The sequence below is a fragment of the Papio anubis genome, chromosome 20 (assembly GCF_008728515.1).
Source record: "Papio anubis isolate 15944 chromosome 20, Panubis1.0, whole genome shotgun sequence".
Classification (NCBI taxonomy): domain Eukaryota; kingdom Metazoa; phylum Chordata; class Mammalia; order Primates; family Cercopithecidae; genus Papio; species Papio anubis.
The window spans coordinates 31,321,106-31,345,487 of record NC_044995.1 but is presented as its reverse complement, the minus strand read 5'-3'; the positions used below and the strand labels follow the sequence as shown (position 1 = coordinate 31,345,487).

General features: G+C 41.3%; 1 protein-coding gene across 1 annotated transcript in view; it reads left to right on the top strand.

The window, feature by feature from the left end:
* Nucleotides 1-24,382, top strand: part of LOC101014153 (zinc finger protein 708) — a 702,618-nt gene that overhangs the window by 103,178 nt on the left and 575,058 nt on the right. The gene's annotated exons all lie outside the window — the stretch shown is intronic.

Here is a 24,382-nt window from a genome sequence, read left to right as displayed (position 1 = left end):
CAATTTTCATCTTTTCCATCTAATTGACCTTTAGGTCCCCAATCCACAATGTCTCCAGTTAACATAGATTGTTTTCTAGCCAGTGGGCCAAGACACTAGGTCCAAGGAGCAGGTAGGAACTCTTGAAGGGAATCCATTCCATATAGTCAGTACAATTAGGGCAGCTGGGCTGGGAATGGTTGGTGAGCACACCACTTACAATAGAACCAAGACTTAATAAGTACATGATTCCTCTATAGTGACTCAACCATATTTAAGCTTGAATTGTAAGACAGCTATGACTGAGTGATATCTTTGTGGTGATACACATGAGGAGTCCTTCCACTGGAGCGATATAATTAATGACATTATTCTGACAGTCTAACTGTTCTATGTCAGGGGGAGTTAGGGGTCCTGATGCCCAAGCTCCTTGATCATAATAAATCTCAGGAGGAGTGTCACTCTGAAGTACAGGTCATACTGCTGGGGGATTGGGAACATATGCCCAATATGTTTTTGCCTCTGCACAAGGAAAACGTATCACACAGGACCTTATGGCTAACATGGCCACGAACATGTAATTAGGGGTTTTTGTCTGATTTTGATGCTCCAGCAGTTTCTTAGCTTCCTGCGTGGTTTTCTTGAGTCGCCCCCAGGTTATGGGGTTGATGTCGTCATGACTCTGGTCGGCCTTCTCTCCGTCTTCACTCTCAGGCTCAGCTGGCTCACGACTCATACCAAGGGACCGAGCCCATGGTTGGCCACCCTGGGTTCCTCCAGTCTCCCATTCCATGGTCTCATGAATCTTGAGGTCATCCACACAGTTTGTCCATCTCCTGTAAAAACACAAGTATACCCTTGTCTTCTTGTCAGTAAATCCACTGAACCTTTCCATTGTCCTTCTTCTGGGGATTTCCATAACACTTTTGGACAAACTTTCCTCTTTTCCTCTAACACTTGCCAATGTCTTTCTGCTGGAGCCTTAACATCTGTACCAGGAGTCCAAAAATTTAAAGCAAATAAGGCTAAATGTAGTTTTGATTGAGGTGGTAGTTGGCCTCCTATACTCCCTTTTTGTGTTTTCAACATGTGTTGTAATGTTTGCTGTGCCTGCTCTATAATGCCTTGTCCTCTAGGATTATAAGGAATTCTTGTTTTATGGGTTATAGCCCAAAGCTGTAAGAAATTTTGAAAAGCATGACTAGTATAAGCAGGTCCATTGTCAGTTTTTAACCCTTTAGGTATCCCCGTATGAGCAAATAATGACAATGTCACTGTACATGACCAATTTTCTCGCCTGTTTGGCATGTATCATGCAGCATATGAGAAAAAGTGTCGATAGTCACATAGACATAGCTAAGCTTACCAAAGGTTGCTATGCGTATAACATCCATTTGCCAAATTTCATTTGGAGCCAAACATCATGGGTTACAGCCTTCTACAAGTGTGGCTCCAGGGACATGCTGGCAAGTAGGACAGGCTTGTATTACAGCCCTACCTTGGCTGTGAGATAAATGAACATACAAGTAAGGGCAGAAGTATTTTGGTGCAGTAGCATTCGCTGAAACACAGAACCAATCAATTTATCTGCTTTATCGTTCCCTAGGGATAATGGTCCAGGAAGCTATGTATGAGAACACATATGAGAAATATGAAAAGAAGCTGCACGAGAATGAATATCTTTTTGAAATCTTAAAAATAAGCAGTTCCAGTTCTAGTGTACTTTTAATTGTAGCAGTTTCTGTGCCACTGGCTACATTTACAACATAAGCTGAATCACAGACAATGTTGATAGGATCTGAAGCTGTGAGCTGTAAAACCTGAATGACTGCAATTAAACTCTGAGCATTGAGCTGAAACCCCAGAGGTCATTATTGCTTCAATATGTTTAGGTCCATAGACAGTGGCACAGCCTTTGGAAGAGCCATCAGTAAAATAATTCTGACCACCTGGAATAGGCTTCCAATGAGTAATCACAGGAAGAATGAAAGAATGCATTTTATAAAACTGCAAAATTTTGTCTGAGGGATAATGATTTCATATTATTCCCACAAAGTCCACAAAAGCAATTTGCCATGCAATTGACATTTCCCAAGCTGTGGCCTGTTGCTGTGAGTCTAAAGGAACAATAATTTTGTCAGGGACATATCCCGTAAGCATTTTTGACCTATGCCTGCCCCTAGTCACCATTTGTGTAATTAAAGAAAGATAAACTTGCAAGGTTTTGACTGTTTGATTAGGTAAAAAGAGTCATTCTATTACTGTTACAGACTTGTCTATGAACTGGCCCAAAAGTCCTGTTGGAGAGTCAGGGGTAGGAAGAATAAACAAAAGCAAGTGTTTTTGCGGTTGCAGCCGTGAGTCATGCCTCTGCTGTAACATTTGCTCTACAAGCCATAACTCAGCTTCTGCCTCTTTAGTTAATTGGCATGGGGAATTTAAAGAAGAATCTCCTTGAAGGGTTTGTTAAAGATGTGTAAGTTGATAGGTACGAATTCCTAACATCGGCATAGCCAATTATTATCTCCTAATAATTGTTGAAAATTATTTAAAGTCTACAGACTTTTTCTGTCTTTATGGAGAACAACTTTCTGAGGCCGTACATTCCTCTCTGTAACAATAGTTCCTAAGTATTGGTATGGAGAAGTTGTTTGTACCTTCTCTGGAATATTTTGAGATTCCAATTAACAAGAGCTCACTTTACTTCTCTGAATGATTGATGCAATATTTGATCTGTAGGAGCGGCTGAAAGAATATCATCCATAAAATGAATGATGTAAGCTGTAGGAAACATATTCCGAGGCTCCTTTAATGCCTGTCCTACAAAATTCTGACATAGCATAAGACTGTTATGCATGCCTTGGGGTAAAATTATCCATTGATAACAAGAAACAGGTTCTCTTTGATTAATAGAAGGCACAGAGAAGGCAAATCGAGGCTTATCCTTCTCGTGTAAGGGTATAGTAAAGAAACAATCCTTAAGATCTATTAATAGCCTCTGGAGATGGTAAACCTTTCTGTTAGGTGCCCATCGGTTTAATTTCTGCATTAATAGCTCTCAAATCATACAGCAGTCGCCATCTTCTGGACCTTTTTGGAATAACAAACACTGTAGAATTCAAGGGACTGACTCCTCTATGTGTCCTGCATCTAATTGTTCTTTTACTAGCTGCTGATGTTGCGTCAGCTTCTCCTGAGATAGGGGCCACTGATCCACCTACATGGGTTTGTCTCCCCCACCTAATGTAACCCTTTCTCTGGTCGTGAGATCTAATCCTGCACTTCCTAGTTTCCTGGTGTTCCTGGGGTGAGGGAATCAATGTGCCTCCAGGAACCCATCCCTGAAATGGGGTTGTGGTCTGAATGGGGAATGTCTTCAATGTTTGAGGGGCCCGGGTCCAGGCCCCTGTCTCATTTTCCAACAGGGGGTCCCATTCCGACAAAATTTTGAGTGGCACTGATTAGCCCAGTGATTTCCTTTGTTACAGTGAGGACAAAGTCCTGGTGTTTTTTCCACTGGTAGGGGAACTGCATTGTAAGATCCTTTCTGTCCTGAGATCTGGTGGCACTCCTTTTTAAAACATCCAGTTTTTCCACAATTATAACATTTTCCCATTTTAGGGTTTGACCCTTGGCTTTAGATTTGTCAACAGCTAAATTAGCCATTGCTTGCACTAACACTGCAGATCATTGAAGCTCAGTTCCCACATCCTGACAAGCTCTGAGAAAATTTCCCAAGGTTTTGTACACCTCATAGGTGCCAGTGCACATTTACGATCCACGTTTGCATTCTCAAAAGCTAGAGTTAAGGTTAGCATTTCTGCAGCCTCAGTATGAGGAATCTGATTCTTCACTATCTCCTGTAATCTTCCAAGAAATTGTGCATAGGGTTCCTATGACCCTTGCATAATATGTAAAAAGGATTGTACTGGGACTTCCTCAGGAATTGTGGCCCAGGCAGCCTGTGCACACTGCTGATAAGCAGCATTTGGGAGTGCCATTTGACATTCCAGGTATAAATAAGGGCCATTGCCTAACAGCATATCCTCTGTAATATCTCTGTGTCCAGCAACATGATTCTGTCTAGCCTTGTTTGCACACATTTCTTGCCAATTTAAATTCCATGTCAGACATGCGCTAGCAGACAAGCAAGTTCACACCAAGTGTTTTACATCAAAGGGTAAAAGATGCATAGTACCAAACACAGATTCTAGCAATCCTAAAGTGAACAGGCTCTGTATGACATTATTTACCACACTCGCTTTTAATTCCTTCAACCACTTAAACTCTAGTGGAATGCATTCATGAATAAGTTGCTGTGGATTGTTTGGATCAGGCCTTATGGAAATAGGAAAAGTGCAAGGTCCTAAGGGCTCTCCAGCTATGGCAGCAGAGCGTAAAGTTCTTTGTATTGGGGTCTCTATTTCTGTTACCAAAGGATGTGGTACAGATATTTCTGTAACTGGAAGAAGCAGTATAGGCCAATTTTTATCCCTCTTCTCCTGTTTTTTATTTTTAATTGGTGCTGTGGGTGGGACAACAGATTCTTTCAGATTTTTAGACTAAGCCTGATGTCCTGCAGAATAATAGGGAGATAATGGCAGAAGTACAGTACGAATTAAACTCCAAGTGGAAAAAAACAGAAGAATCAACTTTAAGACTCTTTTGATGAGCCCCTTTTAATCCTTTGGCTGCTCTGTCCCAATTTTCCACATCAAGAATGCCTGCCTGTGGAAACCATGGGTTACGTGTAACAACCTTTTGTGGCTTCTGCAGGAGGTTAGTGTCTACAAATTAACCTGAGCTCCAGACTGTCTCAACAGAACTTTAAGCAACTGCACATAATGTTTTTCTTCAACAGACAAATTCCGCCCTATGTTACCCTGATCTGTGTCTCCCGCTCCCAGTACTTCTTTTCTTTTTTTTTTTTTTTTGAGACGAGTCTCCTTCTGTCGCCCAGGCTGGGAGTGCAGTGCAGCCAAATCTCGGCTCACTGTAAGCCCGGGCCCCCAGGTTCACGCTGGCCCTCCTGCCTCAGCTCTTCCCGAAGCTGGAACACAGGCCTCCCCACCACCACGCCCAGCTGCTTTGTATTTTTTTTTTTTTTTTTTTGAGACGGAGTCTCTGGCTCTGCCGCTTCCAGGCTGGAGTGCAGTGGCTGGATCTCTCTGTTTCACTGCAAGCCCGGCCTCGTTCACGCATTCTCCTGCCTCAGCCTCCGAGTAGTTGGGACTTACAGGCTCACCACCGCCTCGGGCTAGTTTTTGTATTTTTTAGTAGAGATTTGGTTTCACTCATGTTAGCCAGGGGATGGTCTCATCTCCTGGACCTCGGGTGGATCCGCCTGCCTCGCCTCCCTCCCCAGTGCTGATTTCAGGCTTGAGCCACCGCCTGTTTTGTATTTTTAGTAGAGACAGGGTTTCACTGTGTTAGCTAGGATGGTCTCTGGATCTCCTGACCTCGTGATCCGCCTGCCTCGCCTCCCAAAGTGCTGCTGGGATTACAGGCTTGAGCCACCGCGCCCGGCCTCCCAGTACTTCTTTAAGGCACTGATCAGTACCTCTTTAGGGCACTGACCTTATATCTGCTGCCGGCAGACTTGTCCCAGGGTCCCTGTTTTTCTTGTCAATTTTAGTTCCTCTGCTCTAGCAGACTTTCTTCATTCATGTCCTTGAAGTGCCTGTGTTCGGATGTCACTTGTTGACATCCATGAAGTCCCTGTTCTGGGTCACCACTTGTTTCTACAGGGACCTTGGGGGACTGAACAAAGGGGGGTGAATGTGGGAATAAAGACAAACACAAAAGAGTATGTTTAGAAGAAGGGGTCAGGAGGCACCCTTGCCTCTAGCAGACAAGGGCCCAGACTTTCCAAAGCCCTTCATATTTATTGGTAAAAGAGAGAGCAAGAAGGGGGGTGGAAGAAGAGATCAGCCGCTCGGTTCACAGTAGGCTTACAAGACTGCATTCCTTGAACAATAGGCTCTAGATGTCCCAGTAAATAACCTCAAGGAGCCAGGTGCCAGGGAGTGACCACCCTCAACAAACCTTCTGGAAGCAGGCACAGTCGTGAGTTTGCTCACATCCTGCATTCATGACAAACAGTTTGCTGTTTGATCATATGGCCTCCAGTGGAATGCTGAGTTGGTCATGACCCCTTTGGCCTTTTCAGCTCCCAAAAGGTCTTTATTCTATTTTATACATGGTTCAAAGAATTTAAGTGAATTTTCTGTGGTTCTTTTTTTTTTTTTTTTTTTTAAATTAATTAAGAGGAAAACCAGGCCGGGTGTGGTGGCTCAAGCCTGTAATCCCAGCACTTTGGGAGGCCAAGGCAGGTGGATCACGAGGTCAGGATATCAAAACCATCCTGGCCAACATGATGAAACCCCGTCTCTACTAAAATACAAAAAATTAGCCAGCGTGGTGGTGCATGCCTATAGTTCCAGTTACTCAAGAGGCTGAGACAGGGGAATCGCTTGAACCCTGGAAGCAGAGATTCCAGTGAGCCAAGATTGCACCACTGCACTCCAGCCTGGTGACAGAGCAAGACTCTATCTCAAAAAACAAAACAAAACAAAACAAAACTAGTTTTTAGATTATACAAAAGTTGAGATAGAAATAGAAATTTATTAAGTAACGTTTTATGTTTGTATTTAGATTGACAAATTAGATAATTATCATAGGACGAGAAGAGCTAACATTAAAATTACTATTTGATGATTGCTTTTTTTTTTAGACGGAGTCTCGCTCTGTCCCCCAGGCTGGAGCATAGTGGCCGGATCTCAGCTCACTGCAAGCTCCGCCTCCCGGGTTTACGCCATTCTCCTGCCTCAGCCTCCCGAGTAGCTGGGACTACAGGCGCCCGCCACCTCGCCCGGCTAGTTTTTTGTGTTTTTTTTTTAGTAGAGATGGGGTTTCACCGTGTTAGCCAGGATGGTCTCGATCTCCTGACCTCGTGATCCGCCCGTCTCGGCCTCCCAAAGTGCTGGGATTACAGGCTTGAGCCACCGCGCCCGGCCTGATGATTGCTATTTTTAATATATTACATATTTTGTTGTGTGCGTGTTTAAGAAAAAGTTTTGTTACTTCTCACAGGAGCGTTCCTGAAAACGGTTGCTTTCTAAAGTTACCAACCCATGTAGCATCATCTCTTTTTTTTTTTTTTTGGAGACGGAGTCTTGATCTATCGCCAGGCTGGAGTGCAGTGGTGCAATCTTGGCTCACTGCAACCTCTGCCTCCTGGGTTCAAGCGGTTGTTCTGCCTCAGCCTCCCGAGTAGGTGGGACTAAAGGTGCGAGCCATGACGCCCAGCTAATTTTTGTACCTTGCTTAGTAGAGATGGGGTTTCACCATGTTGGCGAGAATGGTCTCGATCTCTTGACCTTGTGATCCGCCTGCCTCAGCCTCCCATAGTGCTGGGATTACAGGCATGAGCCACTGCGCCCAGTCGCATAGCATCATTTCTAACACCTCCTATGAGAACTTTTATTTTTCTACATCCATACATTCTGCAACCAAAATTTTGTATGAAGTAACACAGCTAAGGCTAAAAGTAGACAATCAAGATTTATGTTTCAGAGGTTTCCTAGAATATTGGAATTGCAATAGAAATGGGTGAGACAAGAGCCAAAAAGCAGCATTTCTGGATATTTTGTTTTTCATCCACTGATCTACAACGTAAGCTCAATAAACTCCTAGAAAAAAAATTTTTTTTTTTTGAGATGGAGTCTCGCTCTGTCGCCCAGGCTGGAGTGCAGTGGTGTGATCTCTGCTCACTGCAAGCTCTGCCTCCCAGGTTCACGCCATTCTCCTGCCTCAGCCTCCCAAGTAGCTGGGACTACAGGTGCCCACCTCGACACCCAACTAATTTTTTGTATTTTTAGTAGAGACAGGGTTTCACCATGTTAGCCAGGATGATCTCGATCTCCTGATCTTGTGATCTGCCCACCTCGGCCTCCTGAAGTGCCGAGATTACAGGTGTGAACCAACACACCCAGCCTTGAAATAACTATTGATGCATGGAACCACATGTTCCAGCTATGAGATAATTTATTGGCTCCTGGTTCAGAGGATTCACCACATCTTGTGTGATAGAAACCTAAGCTCTTAGGATAGAAACCACAGTTGGTAACATAACTGATTCTTTTAAGGGTGCAGGCAATCACAAGACCAATAAATCTTATAGGCTGCAGCCTACTGTGACACTTCTTTTTTTTTTTGTAAAATAAGCTCTGTCATCAGTGGCAATAATATGTACAAAATCAGGACAGAGAATAAAGATTCAGCAAATGCAACTAATCTAATGCAAGGAGAAGCATAATAGAGGAACATCAGTATTCAAATGTGTGTCAATTCTAGTGATAAAAATTTTTTACCACCTCTAGGAAAAAAGGGAATTCTACAATTCTACCAGGAATTTGATGGGTCTAGTCAAGGTAGCTCACCTTTCCAGGATTTCAGCATTGGTAATTATTGGCAATCTTGGTGCTCATTTGCATCAGTGGCCAGTATCGGTAAAGGAAAGTCCATGTTCTTGAACTCACGGAAAATCTCTCTCCTACCATGGACACATTGTCTTCCATGGATCCATTAAGCAAAGATTGTGAAAGGTATGGAAAAAGTCTAATATCCAAAGGCCAGTCATCCATTTGGCCCTTTTTTTTTTTTTTGAGATGGAGTCTTGCTGTCACCAGGAGTTCAGTGGCACCATCTTGGCTCACTACAACCTCCGACTCCCTGATTCAAGCAATTCTCCTGCCTCAGCCTCTCAAGTAGCTGAGATTACAGGCACGCACCACCACGCCCAGCTAAATTTTGTATTTTTAGTAGAGACAGAGTCTCAACATGTTGGCCAGGATGATCTCTATCTCCTAAACTCATGATCTGCCTGCCTTGGCCTCCCAAAGTGCTGGGATTATAGGCATGAGCCACCGCACCTTGCCCTGTTGGCTCTATTATTGGTAGCCTCTCATATTCATAAAAAGAATTCATATAGGAAACAAATATTCCCAGGTTCATTCCAACTGGTCAGTCATACACCTCATTGCAGACTCATTATTGCTGAATCTTTTGTTTATATCAAAGTCTTTCCAGTTCCAAACTTATGGCCATTAGCAATAAATACATGCAGATGCCTATCTCTAAATGATGTAAACAAAAACATATATATTGTTCAAATTTCTGCCATTTGGAAGGCTATCTTTTCCCCAGATTTTTTTTTTTCAGGGCCAATAACTACCAGCTTAAATTATACAGGAAATAGCATATTGTACAGAATCATCTGTGGATAGGTAAACTATTTTCCCCATTGTTACCTGTTCATAAGAAACACCAATGGAGCCTCAGTTGTTGGTTGAGAGAAAGGTGGCAATGCATGGAGGTAGGTGCCATGGAGGTCTGAGTCACCTCTACATGCAACTTTTTTATGCCTACAACATGTGCTTCAGCTTGATGGCCTATAGACCAGTGTTTCTTACTTGTATACAGCACCTGTGTATACCATGCTATTTTCCAGTAGATCTCATAAAACGCAATTCATAATGGATATTTCAGGTCTTGTTACATCATATCCCATGATCAGTTGTTCAATCTCTAAAGAAGTGCAGTGGCAAGCCAAGACCTATTTCCAATACGTGTTTTTTTCAAAAATAGATTTTTTTTTTTTTTACATCCCTGGAATTCTGCACTGTGGTTGTCAGTAGGGCTTGCCAACTGACAGCACCATGACTTGCTGCAGATGCTCCAGCTCCATCCTATGTCCTCTACTGCAGAGCTGCATTCCCTCCAGTCACATCAGCTGCAGAGCTGCCTCTTGCTCTGGGCTTCAGCAAAGATAGGCAGCTTTCTGAGTCACTCCATACATGTGTTGAAACAGCATTCTCAAATGTGGCATATTTTGTCTCCAAAATGTAAAGAAATTGACAATGCTTGTGCCCCTTTTGCAGAAATGGGTGTTTTCACATCCATGAGCTTTTCTTATACGTTGAAAAAGCTGTCTTGACAATCTGCAGACCAGAGCCCCTAGAGATTGACCTGGTGCATTAATCTCTGCAGTGACAAACCAGCAAATTCTGTTGAGATATAATAGAAATTCAGATCTTTACTCTAATGTCAGAGCAGCAGAAGGGATGTTGTTCTTTGCTCTGTCTGAAATGCTCTCATCTGAAATACAGACATGGCTCTTTTATTTACTTTAGGTCACTGTTCAGATTTTCTGAGCCTGGGACTTTCACTTAGAAAATCACATACCACTATCTCCCTCCAACTCTTTTACCTTGCTTTCTGCTTTTTGCTTTTCTTATATAATCATATGGATGTGTGTATGTATATATAGATATGTGTATATATATAGATATAGATATATAGATATACACATATATATACACACACATATAAATTTGCTGTTTTTTTATATTCTTGTCACCCCAAAATAAAAGTTCTTTTTACATAGAAACCCGAATTTATTTTTATTTTGTTCTACTTATTCTGAAATCCTCAGCTCCTAAAATAATGCATGGTACACAGCAGGAGCTCAATAGACAAAAAAATCCAGTTTTGAATACAATTATCAGTATTAGTCTGGTCTTGCATTTCTATAAAGAAATACCTGACATTGGGTAATTAATTTTTTTAAAAGGTTTAATCGTCATGGTTTCACAGACTATACAGGAAGCACAGTGCTGGCCATCTGCTGGGCTTCTAAGGAGACCTCAGAAAATGTATAATCATTACAAAAGGTGAAGAGCCAGCAGGCATGCTTCACATGGCCAGAGCAGGAGGAAGAGAGTAGGGGGAGGGAGGTGCCACACACTTTCTAACAACTAGATCTTGAGATAACTCTATCTTGAGAACCGCACCAGGAGAAATTCGCCTCCATAGTTCATTTACCTCCTACCAGGCCCCACCTTAAACATTGGGGATTACAATTTGGCAAGAGATTTTGGCAGGGACACATATCCAAACCATATTACCATCAAATATAAAAGGTAGAATACATTTATTTTTAGACATCCAAGATCTTTAAAAATGTACCTAACATGCACCCTCTCTGGACACCAGGATGCAAACTGTCTGTGGAATCAGCAAGCAAAACAAGAGCAGAACCAAACAGCAGGAGACTCAGAGACAGAGAAGTCATTTTGGGGAGTAAGAAGGGGAGGCTCAGGTTGCAGCTTTACACTCTTCAGAGAGAAACCAAATCAGAGGAGGAAGAAGGCAGGCTGCAGGAGAGACATCTGCAGGGAAAGAAAAAATGTAACCCAGAGATAATTTAAAGTGCTATAAACAAATGAAAAACAATTTTGGGGCAAGTGTAAGCTAAGTGGTAGTATTTTAGCAAAACTTAGCAATAGGCAAAAAGAAAATCAAACTAATATAAAGTGAAAAAACTATTTAATTCAAGAAATAAATCTGTATTAAAAAGGTAATAAAAGGCCGAGCGTGGTGGCTCATGCTCATGCCTATAATCCCAGCACTTTGGGAGACCAAGGTAGGTGGATCATTTGAGGTCAGGAGTTTGAGACCACCCTGACTAACATGGTGAAACCTCATCTCTACTAAAAACACAAAAGAATTAGCCAGGTGTGGTGGCCCGTGCCTGTAATCCCAGCTACTTAGGAGGCTGAAGTACGAGAATCGCTTGAACTTGGGGAGCGGAGGTTGCAGTGAGCCCAGACTGCACCTCTGCACTCTAGCCTGGGTGACAGAGCGAGACTCCATCTCAAAAAAAAAAAAAAAAAAGAAAGGATAAAAAAGGTAATAAAATCATAGTATACTGCTTGGGTGTTTAGTAAATAATATTTAATTAATCACCTTACAGCATTCGCTGACTACAAGTTTAGGGTTTAGGTAAAAATAATGCTATTAGTATTCTGAATTGCTAGAATGGTGGGGAAGGGCAGTTAACAGAAAAGTGGTTTCCGAGTATATATCAGTATTAAAGGGCAGTTTTTAGAGTTTATATGGTTTAAGTCAAATAGATGAGGAAAAAATTACCTGAAAGAAGGAGAAAAACTAAACTTTACAAAAAAAAAAAAAAACAAAAACAACTCTTCATATTTATTACCTTCATTGAAACAATAATTTTCACAAGGATAAATCTCAACAATTAATAAATTGAGGGTCCCCAAAATAACAGATGCTGTGAAACTGGATGCTCTAAAACCAAGTATAACAAAATCTCAGGAAAATAAGCTTCTCAATGAAAAACTTGATTTCACATGCAAGCCAATTAGAAAAAAAGAAAATACAGCTTTTACCATCAACTGAAAGGACTAATAAGGAGGGGAACAAAGAAAAATTACTTTATATATCTGCTAGTTTCTGTACCTAAAAAGTAGAGATTACGGATTAGTTTCATCATATTGTTTACAAAAATTTGTAATTCGGCCAGGAGAGGTGGCTCACATCTGTAATCCCAGCACTTTGGGAGGCTGAAGGTGGGCAAATCACCTGAGGTCAGGAGTTCGAGACCAGACTGGCCAACATTAGGAAACCCTATCTCTACTAAAAATACAAAAATTATCTGGGCATGGGGGCATAAGCCTGTAATCTCAGCTACCCATGAGACTGAGGCAGGAGAATCGCTTGAACCCAGGAGGCAGAGGGTGCAGTGAGCTGAGATCGCGCCACTGGACTCCAGCTGGGGCAACAAAGCAAGACTCCGTCTTGAAAAAAAATTATTTATCCTTAGCATAATACCAATATTTACTACATAATACATTTAGGTCTATTTCCACAAATATTATTTGGGACATCTCTTATTATAAAGTCTATGAACACAGTAGAAGACAATGAAAATGTTTATTCACTGAGTTTTACAGTATTTCAGGTATCTTTACCTAGAGTATTAAACCTAATATTTGTTTCTCTCTGTTTTTTTTTTTTTTTTTTTTTTTTTTTGAGACGGAGTCTCGCTCTGTCGCCAAGGCTGGAGTGCAGTGGCCGGATCTCAGCTCACTGCAAGCTCCGCCTCCCGGGTTCCCGCCATTCTTCTGCCTCAGCCTCCCGGGTAGCTGGGACTACAGGCGCCCGCCACCTCGCCCGGCTAGTTTTTTGTATTTTTTAGTAGAGATGGGGTTTCATCTTGTTGGCCAGGATGGTCTCCACTTCATGATCTGCCCACCTTAGCCTCCCAAAGTGCTGGGATTACAGGCATAAGCCAACGCACCCAGCCTAAACCTAATATTTCTAAACCAAAATCTAATCTGTAAAAAATCAACTTAAAATTTTTTAAGATTTTGATGAAAATATAATCCTGGAATATATTGCTATGAACATTATGCAGATATAGCAAATATTTGTTAAGCTGAATTAAAGTCTCCAAGCCTATAATTTTCAATTTTTCTTGATGCAATTTCAAAAATTTCCTAAGGCTATAAGAACTTAGTCATACACACACGAACACACAGAAAATATTGATTTCAATAGGTAAGGTGTGGCCTCAGGCAGGCAAAGCTCAAATTAATTTTGAAAAGTTTTCTAATTCTTTTTAACATTTTAATATTATTTTAAATGTTCTACTTTTTGTAATTTGTTTTTTCATTCCTTCTTTGCTACATAAATGAAAACACACAACCCATCTTTGAAGTCTTCAAAAAAGCTTTGGATAGAAAATCTGGATATTATTCTGGCTTTTTTAGTGTAGACATCTTTGAAAGTTTTCAAATTGAAGAAATATACAAATAGAAATATTCTATTAAGTAGGATACATGATACTGTCTATAGAATAATTACCTTTGCTTTAGTTTTTGTAGTTAATAATTTTTAAGATTACTTCCCCGATATTTTATTACTTAAGCTAGAATCCTTGTTTATTTAAGTTATTGTTAGCTTACTCAAATTTCAAAATGTAATATTTCAATTAACGGATCATTGTTAGGATTCTGCAAAAAGTCATCTGTATATTCACAAATTTTTATATCATAGAAAGGCCTTTGCCAGGCATGGTGGCTCACACCTGTAATTCCAGCACTTTGGGAGGCTGAGACGGGCGGATCATGAGGTCAGGAGATCGAGACCATCCTGGTCAACATGGTGAAACCCCATGTCTACTAAAAATACAAAAATTAGCTGGGCGTTGTGGCACGTGCTTGCAATCCCAGCTACTCGGGAGGCTGAGGCAGGAGAATAGCTTGAACCACGGAGTCAGAGGTTGCAGTGAGCAGAGATCGTGCCATTGCACTCCAGCCTGGCAACAGATCAAGACTCTGTCTCAAAAAAAAAAAAAAAAAAAAAGAAAGAAAGAAAAAGAAAGACCTTTATGGTTTTTTTTTTTTTTTTTTTTTTTGAGACTGAGTCTGGCTCTCTGTTGCCCAGGCTGGAGTAAGTGATGGTTTGATCTCGCTCACTGCAGCCTCGGGCCTCTGAGCCAAAGATGCCTGCCTCAGCCTCCCGAGTAGCTGGGGACCACAGGCTACCGCCACTGGGCCTCGGGCTAGTTTTTGTATTTTTTAGTAGAGACGGGTTTCACTGCATAGCTAGGGATGGTCTCGGATCTCCTGACTCCGGGGATCCTCAGCCTCGCCTCGCCTCCCAAAGTGCTGCTGGGATTACAGGCTTGAGCCACTCAAGGCTCGCCTTTATGGCTTTTAACAGGGTTCAAATCCAGTTAAACTCTTATTTGATCTAAACAGCTGCTATCTTCTTTGTTTGTACATGTTTGCAATCTAAATTTGCATATCAATTGGAACCCATACCTAGAACTTTGTAGGTGTTTCTAGCCAAATTCAGATTAAATTGGCTAATAATGTCCTTCAAATTGTTGTACCTTGCTCCAATATTGAAGTATAACTTCTAGAAACAAATGAAAAACAAGTTGTTTTCAAATTATATGTTCTTAGTGTTACATTGCAACACAGTATGAAGCCTTGAAAATATCTGAAGAGAGAAAATGGAATCAGTAATGATCCAGCTGTGACCTCACTACTTAGTAATTGTGCTTTTAGCCAACTCATTTACTTATCTCTTAACTGAGCACATTTCTGGCAAGGTAGTACTAATCACTGATCAAAACTATCTTAAAAAATTTCAGAAATATCAGGGAATCCAGAGAAAATAGAGCAGGTGCTCCGAATAGTCACCATTAACATTTCACTTTGTTTCAGTATATATTTACTATCGCTTAATTACATACAAAGAATACAAGAAAATTGCCCATTCCTCATTTTTAATACTAACCCTAAAATAATAAGGCTTTTGCAGCTTGAAATTAACAGATTCTGGCCAGGCACGGTGGCTAACATCTATAATCCTAGCATTTTGGGAGGCCGTGGCGGGTGGATCACGAGGTCAGGAGTTTGAGGCCAGCCTGGCCAATATGGTGAAACCCTGTCTCTACTAAAAACACAAAAATTAACTGGGCGTGGTGGCACGCACCTGTTACCAGCTGCTTGGGAAGCTGAGGCAGGAGAATTGCTTGAATCCAGGAAGTGGAGGTTGCAGTGAGCCGAGATCATGCAACTGCACTCCAGCTTGGGAAACAGAGTGAGACTCTGTCTCAAAAAAAAAAAAAAAAAAAAGAAAAAAGAAAAAAGAAAGAAATTAACAGGTTCTCACTGGTCCTTCAACAGAAGGTTAAAGGATGATGGAGTCAGCAATGGAAAACACTCCAAATTTTCCATGGTAAACAAATCTGGCCTCAGTTCTTGCAGTTCCCAAATTCACGGTTCTTTTGGGATATGTTGATGCATGAGCTGCAAAAGATACAACATTCCACCCCAGAATATTTTGTTTATAAAAATTTATTCACATCTAATAATTTTAGGAGATATAAACACAGCAATGTTGATGACTGTTAATTGTTAATTCTTGGAGAAAAATTGACAATTATTTCTGAAAACACGAAAAGCTTCATATAATAATTAGACTCTTACATGTGAAATTCTATTTATTATGGAGAAGTTAATAACTAATACATTACCAGCAATAAAATATAAATCATTTCTCACTGTGTTACCAATGGCAGTCCGCACAGGTTGGCAGTGATTTTGGTTTTTGTCTTCTCAAAAGAAAGTATCTAGCCAAGAGACAAAAAGCAAATTTGAAGCAAAAGTTGGACTTTATTGAAAGAAAGCAAAGTACCTTTGGAAAGGGACCAAACGGGTGACTTAGAGATCAAGTACCCTACCTGGCCCTTGGCTCCAGGTTCTTACACATTCACCTATTTTCTAGTTTTATGGACTCCTCCCCTGGTCCCTTTGGGGGTGATTAATACCTCACTGTTACTCGTGTGGTACTTCCCAGCAGTAGGGAAGTCGTCTGCATGCTTCATGAGTGGTCTGAGGTTCTATGCTTTCTCTATTGGAGATATTTTTCTTTACCAGTTGAGCACCTCCAGAGAAAGGCATATATCGGTTAAACTCCACTATTTTGCCTCTCACTGTCCATGCTTGGATGGTCTTGCCAAATTTGTGAGATTTTATTAAGTCGTTGCCCAAGAGCTCAAAATGTTTTCTATTTGTTAGGAGGGTTCCCCTACTTGTCACCAGCTGAGATCACTTATCAATCCTGAGATGACCACCTGATAATCACCTGACATTCCTGGGGCACATTCCCAGAGCCTCTACCCTACCCCACTCATCACTATCTGACTACCTGCTCTACCTGCTCTGGGTAATCAGGATATTCTATTGCCTGCGAAACTTTTGGTATCAAACTTTTACCAATCAATATATGCAGCCCATCAACTTTCTTCACTTTAATTGTAATATGAGCTTGATTTTCTTTTGTTGACACAGTAGTTAAGATTTTATTTTATACTTAAATAACTCATTTAGTAATTTTGAAAGCATTCTAATTAAAGTAAAATTTATATGGCTGCCACCTAATAGGTTTGTAGATGTTAGCTAAAAGTCTGGCATGCGAAAAGGAGAAAAAAAAGTAGCAGGAGGGAATTTTTATCTTTCTAAATGATTACATGTGCCTCCTAAAAGGTGTTTACCTATAAATTATAGGTGGTGGCAGCAGTAGTGGACAAAGGTGTGGTGTGCAGCCCTCGATCATTTCAGTGCTGCTCCTGCTGAGCCCATGACAACCCAGACTTGTGTGCAGCCCTCACCCTGCACCATGACATCACATCCCCCCTGCTGGCACGGGCACATGCACCTCAGGCAGACCTCACGTGCCAGGCCTGAGCTGGCCTCGCCTGCTGCTGCTACTGCTGCTGCTTGAGCTGCTGGCCTCAGGAGCGCAGGAAACATGGGGTCACTCGGGAACTGAGAACAGCCACACTAGCATAGTCAACACCTTTTGCTGGAGCATCCATAGCCTGTTGTGAAAAGGCAGTATCTGCTGCTCAAAAGATCTTGACCTGGCTCATGAAGAGGTTTGTGTTGGGAGTAGATGTGTTTCTACAGACATTGTGGAGCGTCTAGGAAGAGCTTTTGGATGTTCTTGGACTTACCATCTCCAACGTGTCCCAGCATTTCAACCCAGCCTCGGTGGCCAGCAGCCTAGCCTAGGTCCTTCTTTTAGAGGGTGTCATCTGCTTGGCCTACTGGTTCTAGTTTCTGACCCTGGACTTAATCTTCACAGCACCGCATCTGTTGTTAAGCACTTCTTCCGGATCGTGTGGACCATCCTGTTCTCCAGGTACTGCAAGCACATTCTGCACAAGCATAAGGGTGAGGAATGAAGTGCGCCCTGTGCTTTGCAGTAAAGTCTACCTTATGTCCTGGCCCATGGGCTTTCACAGGCATGGCAGGTCCACTGTAAATAAGAAGTTGGAGCACCTGAGAACAAGGTCAGACTTTTCAACATTTGCCTCAACAGGGGGCTAAAAATTCTCCACTGCTCCAAAGAAGAGTAAAGGTTAGCCAACCACAAGTGCTAGTTTCTTTTTTCTTTCAGTTTTTTTTTTTTTTTTTTTTGAGATGGAGTCTCACTCTGTCACCAAGGCTGGAGTGCAGTGGCGCAATCTCAGCCACTGCAATCTCCACCTCCTGGGTTCAAGGGATTCTCCTGCCTCAGCCTCCTGAGTAACTGCGATTACAGGCACATGCCACCACGCCCAGCTAGTTTTTGTATTTTCAGTAGAGGCAGGGTTTCACTATGTTGGTCAGGTTGGTCTCAAACTCCTGACTTCAAGTTATCTGCCTGCCTTGGCCTCCCAAAGTGCTGTTACAGATATGAGCCACCACGCCTGGCCCATCAGTGCCAATTTCTACCAGTGCACTGTCTCAAAAAAAACAAAATGGAGGGAAAAGAACAAACACCAGACCCCAAACAGACAAACAAAAAATGGCTGAGCAAGTAGGGAAAAATTGCAAAAAAAAAAAATTTTTTTTGAGACTGAGTCTCACTCTGTCACCAGGCTGGAGTGCAGTGAGGCGATCTCTGCTTACTGCAACATCAGCCTCCAGGGTTCAAGCGATTCTCCTCCCTGAGCCTCCAGAGCAGCTGAGACTACAGGTGTGCACCACCACACCCAGCTAATTTTTATATTTTTAGTAGAGACGTGGTTTCACCATGTTGGCCAAGATGGTCTCGATCTCTTGACCTCATGATCCGCCAGCCTCAACTTCCCAAAGTGCTGGGATTACCGGCGTGAGCCACCACACCCAGCCGCAAAGATATTTTTATCCTTCCATTAGTTCTTGGCACAGCTCTTTTTATTCCCAGAAGAATAAAAACAGCATTTGTGTAGATCTACACATGAAGTGTCATTAGTAGAAAAGTGTTTTTAAACAATGTATATAACCACATTTATCTGTAAAAAGAAATTTGTGAGTAGAGAATAAAGTTAACTTTTCCTAGCATTTAAATATATTTTTGAAAGGGTAATTAATAAAGGCAGATTAAAGCTTTTAAAAACTTTACACTGAGGAAAGAATATGCTAATTTGACATTTTAGAAAAGTTTAAATGCAGGCCAGGCACGGAGGCTCACGCCTGTAATCTCAGCACTTTGGGAGGCTGAGGTGGGCGGATCACGAGGTCAAGAAATTGAGACCATCCTGGCCAACATGGTGAAACCCCGTCTCTACTAAAAATACAAAAAATTAGCTGGGTGTGGTGGCATGCGCCTGTAGTCCCAGCTGCCCAGGAGGCTGAGGCAGAAGAATCGCTTGAACCTGGGAGGCAGAGGTTGCAGTGAACCGAGATCGTACCACTGCATTCCAGCCTGGCGACAGAGCAAGACTCTATCTCAGAAAAATAAGTCTAAATGCAAGTGTTTGTTTTTGCAGTTTAGTGTTTGTTGGGTAAGATCTGCGCAAATTATATTGACTTAGTTCATGAATGTTGTCACTTCTAAATGTGGACGGCTGGGCTGGAGGATTAAACTCAACCTCTTTTGAATTCTGGTGACCCTCTGCCAACCCTCCGTCAGATTTCTAAATGAAATAATTATTTTTAGAAGACTTAAGGTTTTTTCTTCCCTCTGTAGTTTGATGTATTTTAACGTCAACGTTTTGACGTTGGAAAAAGAACGGAAGAGCAAAAAAAAAAAAAAAAAAAAAAAAGCCTTTGGGGTTTGATGCCAAGAGCCATCTTGGTAAGCACCAAAGATCATTCAAGATTCAATATAATGTGCAAATTTTACTGCTAGACAGCTAGGCATATATACAAAAGCTATACACTTGAAGATTTTTGGTTTCATTTTGGTTTTGGTTAATGTGGGACCTTAGAAGGAAAACAAACAGTAGTAGCTAATAACATTCTCAAATCTATTGCTGCTTAGAAAGCATTCTCAGGAACAGTAAGCTGCAATAGACAAGCCTTGGAGAAAATCTGAATTAGCTGGTTTTCTTTGAAATACTTACAGTAGGGTTGTTAGGTGCTTTTTCTGAGGTCTATTCTGCTCTCATTTTAGGTGGCCTCTATCGGCAAAGACTGAGACATACATAGTGGACAGCTGTGAAGACCCTGGGCAAGGGAGATTCAAAAGACATGGGTCAGGGACTGGTGGAAACACTAGTCTGCTAGAACTCATTAGGAAGTGAAGCCTAGCATTTGGATAATGCACCTTTGAAGGTATCTGGTGATCATAAATGTCTCCATGGCCCTTCTCAGCCCACCAGTGTGCCCTAGCGGCCACTCACACAGCCCTGCATGCAGGTTTGTAGGTAGACCTGCCAGATCTGCTAGAATCAAGACCTTATAGTACAGGTCTCACTTTGAAGAAAAAAGCTGTCTACCCACTCTTGTGAAAAGATTGTGAAATTTAATTTTGAATTGCAAGTATTTGGGAAACAGGTGTAGATTTCTTTGAGGATGCTTACAAAACCAGTTTTTTGTTTTGAGACGGAGTCTCACTCTGTCGCCCAGGCTGGAGTGCAATGGCATGATCTCGGCTCACTGCAACTTCTGCCTCCCAGGTTCAAGCGATTCTCCTGCTTCAGCCTCCCGAGTAGCTGGGAATACGGACACATACCACCACGATCAGCTAATTTTTGTATTTTTACTAAAGACGGGGAAAATGTCCTCTCCACATGAATAATCAATATTATTTCTTCATCACTGATATTTTCTATCTCTGACTTGAAGTTACAAACTAACTCCAGCAAAAATATTTTTGGCTTATTATGGACAATCTGTTACACAGCAAGCACTGTCATGCTTGTTTGCTACATTTATGTATAGAAACATCCTCAAAAGGCCAGGTGCAGTGGCTCACGCCTGTAATCCTGACACTTTGAGAGGCTGAGGCGGGCACATCACACGTCAGGAGATGGAGACCATCCTGACTAATACAGTGAAACCTTTTCTCTACTAAAAATACAAAAAGGAAAATTAACTGGGCGTGATGGTGTGTGCCTATAGTCCCAGCTACTCAGGAGGCTGAGGCAGGAGAATTGCTTGAACCTGGGAGGTGGAGGTTGCAGTGAGCCAAGATCACGCCACTGCACTCCAGCCTGGGCGACAGAGTGAGACTCTGTTTCTTTTTTTTTTTTTTTGAGGGCGAGTCTGCCTCTCTTGCCTAGGCTGGGAGTGTAGGTCGGATCTCAGCTCACTGTAAGCTCCTACCCCTGGGTTCACGCATTCCTCCTGCCTCTTAGCCTCCCAAGTAGCTGGGACTCTGCCAGGCTCTCCCCACTCCCTCAGCCTCGCTGTTTTTTGTATTTTTAGTAGAGATGGGGTTTCACCGTGTTAGCCAGGATTGTCTCATCTCCTGACTCGGTGGATCCGGCCTCCCCGCCTCTGCCTCCCAAAGTGCTGGGATTACAGGCTTGGAGCCACCAAGGCCGCTGAGACTCTGTTTCAAAACAAAACAGAACAAAAAAACTTCAGAACATATAAAGCCTCCTAGTATTTACCTATTATTAGCTCAATAAATTTACATATGTCAATTATAGAAAGTGAAATGAATAACTAAAGTAGGTTTATATAGAAGTCTCCAATTAAACAAACAAAATCGAATGTCCTAACTAAATATAACTTAAAACACTAATTGTGGAATTCCACCTAAAAATTTTGTGTGCACAACTAAATTTCATAAAAATCATTCTTATAATCCCTGGTGAGCTTACATAATGAATACCTCATAAACTATAAAAGAAAAAATAATAAAAAAGAAAGTTATGGGTTTAGCATGAGTACCAAGCAAGTTAAAAAAAAAAAAGTTTGCAGGCCGGGCGCGGTGGCTCAAGCCTGTAATCCCAGCACTTTGGGAGGCCGAGGCGGGTGGATCACAAGGTCAGGAGATCGAGACTATCCTGGCTAACATGGTGAAACCCCGTCTCTACTAAAAATACAAAAAACTAGCCGGGCGCGGTAGCGGGCGCCTGTAGTCCCAGCTACTTGGGAGGCTGAGGCGGGAGAATGGCGTGAACCCGGGGGGCGGAGCTTGCAGTGAGCCGAGATCGCGCCACTGCACTCCAGCCTGGGAGACACAGTGAGACTCCGTCTCAAAAAAAAAAAAAAAAAAAAAAAAAAGTTTGCATGGGGAGATTCTGAACCATAAGCCATAAAATCCTACAGTAATGAATCCAATAGAAAGCAGACAGTATAGATTGCCTTTCAGCATTTTTGAGGTTTTTAGTTTTCTAGTAAATTAGTCACCTTAATAAAATTACTTGTCTTGCTTCAATATTGATTTTTTTCTTCCTAAAATAGGTACAAACTCATACTCACAAGAACAGTTACTTACTCCATAATTTTCTTACACCTAAGGTTTATCTTTAGAGTGATGTATGTGTATATTTCACTCTATGTAAGCCAAAACTAAAACTCTTGTGTTTCAGGCAGAGCAGCCACATATTCAAGGAAAAATATGTAACAATGTTTATTCATGACTCAGAAATGTATGGATTTTATTTATACTCTATATAATTTTTATAATTAAAATGACCCTGTAGTCAATAACAATTTAATTGTACATTAAAATAATGAAAAGTGTAGAATTGGCTTGTAATACAAATGATAAATGCTGAAGGTAATGGATACTTTATTTATCCTGATGTGACTAATACATATTATATGCCTGTATCAAAACATGTCATATATTGCATAAATATATACACATTTGGCTGGGCACAGTGGCTCATGCCTGTGGTCTCAGCACTCTGGGAAGCCGAGGCAGGCAGATCACGAGGTCGGAAGATCAAGACCATCCTGGTCAACATGGTGAAACCCCATCTCTACTAAAATACAAAAATTAGCCTGGTGTGGTGGCGGATGCCTGTAATCCCAACTATTTGGGAGGCAGAGGTAGGAGAATCACTTGAACCGGGGAAGTGGAGGTTGCAGTGAGCCAAGATCGTGCCACTGTACTCCAGCCTGGGTGACAGAGTGAGACTCTGTCTCCAAAAAAAAAAACCAAAAAGCAACCAAACAAAAAAATTATGAATAGCACAAATAATAAGGTAATTAAAATCATACTATGTATCCACAGAAATTAAGAAAGACAAGAATATTTAACCTATAGAAAAAATATTCTTTAACTTATTTGCAGTTGAAAGCCACTGATGAAGATTACTAGAAATGTTAGTCCATTATGTTACCAAATAGTATATTGTTACCATCTTTTACATACACCCTTGAGTAAGGTGGAATAGGTTAAAGTTAGAAGCATAATGTTTCATTGAATGCACAATGGTCTTAATACATTTTTTAAAAAGTTATGTTTACATGTAAAATGTTAAAAGATATACTTCATTACATAAAATTATAATGGGCCGGGCGCGGTGGCTCAAGCCTGTAATCCCAGCACTTTGGGAGGCCGAGACGGGCGGATCACGAGGTCAGGAGATCGAGACCATCCTGGCTAACACGGTGAAACCCCGTCTCTACTAAAAAATACAAAAAACTAGCCGGGCGAGGTGGCGGGCGCCTGTAGTCCCAGCTACTCAGGAGGCTGAGGCAGGAGAATGGCGGGAACCCGGGAGGCGGAGCTTGCAGTGAGCTGAGATCCGGCCACTGCACTCCAGCCTGGGCGCCAGAGCGAGACTCCGTCTCAAAAAAAAAAAAAAAAAAAAAAAAAAATTATTATTTATAATAAAATGATTTACTACTAATTTAACCAATTTTAACTATAATAAAAAACTTGTTTTCTCACTATAATGCAGAAGATTATTACTCTGAAAACCTACCTCCTGCATCACTCCTTTATAAGTTAACCACAAAGTGCCTCTCCAATTACTGAAAATGTAATTTCATTACTGAAATGTAATTTCAATCACATGCTTTCACATGTGAATATAGCAGGAATGAAAATTCATGAATCTTACATTTTTTTTTTGAGATGGAGTTTGACTTTTGTTGCCCAGGTTGGAGTGCAACGGTAGGTATGATTTCGGCTCACTGAGACCTCCACTTTCCAGGTTCAAGGGATTCTCCTGCTTCAGCCTTTGAATTAGCTGGGGTTATAGGTGCCTGGCAAATTTTTGTATTTTTAGTAGAGACAGGGTTTCACCATGTTAGTCAGGTTGGTCTCAAACTCCTGACCTCAGGTGATCCACCGGCCGCAGCCTCCCAAAGTGCTGGGATTACAGGTGTGAGCCACCATGCCTGGCTACATCTTACATTTTAGTATCCTTACTGTTCCATAAAAAAATGTTTTAAATAATGCCCACCTAATAAAAGAATCTCTCATATCTTTGATGCAGCAACAATTGGTCACATGCTTTCACATGTGAATATAGCAGGAATGAAAAAAGAGCATAGTTATTTGAGAGTTTAATTACATCATTATTCACTAATTCAAAAATCAGTAATTTTCTCAAGATAAAAGTATACTTTAAATGTAGTTATAACTCTGAAAATTTTCTACTTTTTTAATGTTATATACAATTTATCCACCAAGTTTTATTTTGGGTTGTTTTCTGTACTTAGCACTGATTTAGTGTAACATCTGAAGTGTCCATGCCTTAGATATTTCCACTGTGAATTCTCAGATGTTTACACAAACTTAATTTAGGATTAAATTTTTTTCATATTTACTGCATCTGCAAAAATATATTTTAGTATGA